At 79.4% G+C, this 2,500-nt stretch overlaps 1 non-coding gene across 1 annotated transcript; it reads left to right on the top strand.

The window, feature by feature from the left end:
* Positions 1–1,818: 1,818 nt before the first annotated feature.
* Positions 1,819–1,971, top strand: LOC141727632 (5.8S ribosomal RNA). The gene has a single exon (XR_012578621.1). It is a non-coding gene; the product is annotated as a 5.8S ribosomal RNA (ribosomal RNA).
* Positions 1,972–2,500: the final 529 nt, after the last annotated feature.

Here is a 2,500-nt window from a genome sequence, read left to right as displayed (position 1 = left end):
TCCCCCGAGGGCGGCAGCGGGGGAGGCACCCCGGCGGGGCCATGCAGGTCGTTTCCCTCGCCCCAGGGCCAGGTACCTAGCGCTCCGCGCCTCGGCGGTTTCTCCCTCAGGTTTTTCCCCCCTCGGCGTCGTCAAACGCTGTTGCGGCGGGGGCCGAAAGGGGGCCGGCGAAGCCGGGCGGCGGTTTAAAGACTCGGGCGGCTCGGCGCGGCCCGCCGTGGGCCGCGGCGGCGGCGGCGGCGGCGGCGGCGGGTGTTGCCGGGCGGCGGCGCGGCGCCATTGAGGGGTAGGGGAGCAGCTACTCCCCGTAGCTCCTGCGGTGGTGTCCGTGGCCGCCGGCCGCGCTCCCTCCGTCGTCGTCGTCGTCGCCCCCGCCGCGCGCGCGCGCGCGGGGGTAACCGCGCCGCGCCGGGGAGGGGCGCCCTGCCCCCCCCTCTCCGCGGCCCGGCCTCTGCGGAGAGGCCGCGGCGCGCGGTCGGCCGCGGGGGCCGACCCGCCCGCCTCGTCGTAACGGGCGACGCCGGCAGAGAGCGCCCGCTCTCTGCCTTTTCCTCGGCCGCGGGGTGGCGGCCGCCGGGGTCCGCCGCGCTCTCTCCTGGAGCCGCCGCCGTTGCGGCGTCTCGCGGGCGCGGCGCCGCGTCCCGCGCGTCCGGCCCCTATCGCTCTCCCTCGACGGCCTTTCCTCCTCGAAGGCGCGCCGGCGGCGCCGTCCGCCGGCCGTCCCCCCCGCTCGATCGCCCGCCCGCCCGGGGGGCGAGCGCCCGGCGGGCCCTCCGTCGGCGGAGGCCCGCGAGCGCGGGCGACCCCGTGCCGAGCGGCGGCGGCGCCGCTCGACGGGTGTCCCCCTCTTCCCTGCGGGGGACGGTCGGCCGGAGGGCGCCCGCCGCGGCCGGCGGCGGTCCCGTCCCGGGCCCCGCACGTCGCGTCCCCCGTCGCCCTTCTCGGCCGCGCGTGGGCCGAAGGAAGGCGTGCGGGCGGCCGCGGGGGCGCTTCCCCCGCCCGGTCTCCGCGTGAAAACGAGGAGAGCGGGCGTTGCCCCCCGGCTCAGCGCCGTACGCCTTCCGCCGGGCGCGTGCCGAGGCGAAGGGGGCCACGGCGGTGGGAGGCGGCGGCGGCGGTGCCGGGAGCGCGGCCCCGGCGGCGGCGGCGGGGTCTGCCTTCCGGCAGGCCTCGGGCGCTGGCGAACGCCGGCTCGGCTCTCGGTGGCGTCCGCCTCCGGGGCCGGCGGCGGAGCGCGTCCGCCGGACGCCGGCCCGCCCGGCGGGAGCGGTCCCGCCGGGGGGAGGCGCGCCGGCGGCACGGTCGTCGCCGCGCGCCGTCTCGAGCGGGCGAAAGGCCGCTGGGAGAGAGAAAGGGAAGCCGGCCGCGCGGCGGCGCGGCGGCGCGCTCCGCGAGCCCCCGCGGCGGGGGCGGCCGCCGGGGGAGCCGGCGTGCGCGGGGGCCGACGGCCGCGCCCCCGGCCGCGTTGCCGAGCCGTGTGTTGCGTCGTTCCCGTGAAAGCGAGAGCGGGCGGGCCGCCGTGCCCCCCGCGTGCCGGCGCGCGCCGCCCGGCCCTCCGCGCGGAGGCCGGGCCGAGCCCGGGCGCCTGGGCCGCCTCCGAAAGACGGCACGTGAGGTCGGCGTCTCCCCTCGCGGGGGGGGAGGCGGTCGGGGGCGCGGGCTCCCCCGCCCTCTCGGCAGTCCTTCGGAGCGTGGGTTTCTCCCGTTTCTCAGTGTCGTGTGTGCTCGTACGGTCGAAGCCAGGCGCGCGCCCGCGCGTCCTCGGCGCGAGAGACAAAAAGGGGCCGCTCGGCGGCGAGCGGCGCCCGAAAGCCAGACAACTCTTAGCGGTGGATCACTCGGCTCGTGCGTCGATGAAGAACGCAGCTAGCTGCGAGAATTAATGTGAATTGCAGGACACATTGATCATCGACACTTCGAACGCACTTGCGGCCCCGGGTTCCTCCCGGGGCTACGCCTGTCTGAGCGTCGCTTGACGATCAATCGCCGTCCGGGGGCCACCCCGGCGGCGCGGCTGGGGTCGCCTCGCAGGCCCGTTGCCCGCGGCGGGCGGTCCGGCGGCGGCGGTGCGGCGGCGGCGGCGGCGGCGTGCCGCCGGTGCCCGGAGGGAAGGCGGTCGGGCGGTCGGGCGAGGGAAGCGTTTCCCTCGGCGGCCCCGATCCCTTGCCTGCGGCCCGGCGCGCGTCGCCGTCGTCGTCGCGGCCGCCGGTCGACGGCCGTCGCCGCGCAGGGCCTTCGTCCCCCTAAATGCAGACTCGGGGAGCGCTCCGTAGCTCCCCGCTCCCGGAGCGAGCCGCTGGGGCGGAGCTCGTCCTCGCCGGGGCCGCGCGCCGCGGATGCGGCGGCGGCGGCGGCCGGGGGTAGAGCGAGAGACGGCGTCGAAAGCGCCGCCGAGGGCCGAGAGAAAGGCGAGAGAGAGAGAGAGCGAGAGAGAAAGGGCGAGAAAAGGGAGGGCGAGGCGCGGGCCTCGCCCCCGGCCTTCCACCCCGAGCGGGCGGCT

This window comes from Zonotrichia albicollis, unplaced genomic scaffold (genome assembly GCF_047830755.1).
Source record: "Zonotrichia albicollis isolate bZonAlb1 unplaced genomic scaffold, bZonAlb1.hap1 Scaffold_140, whole genome shotgun sequence".
Taxonomy (NCBI): domain Eukaryota; kingdom Metazoa; phylum Chordata; class Aves; order Passeriformes; family Passerellidae; genus Zonotrichia; species Zonotrichia albicollis.
The sequence above is the reverse complement of the archived record's forward strand: the minus strand, read 5'-3'. Positions and strand labels throughout refer to the sequence as shown.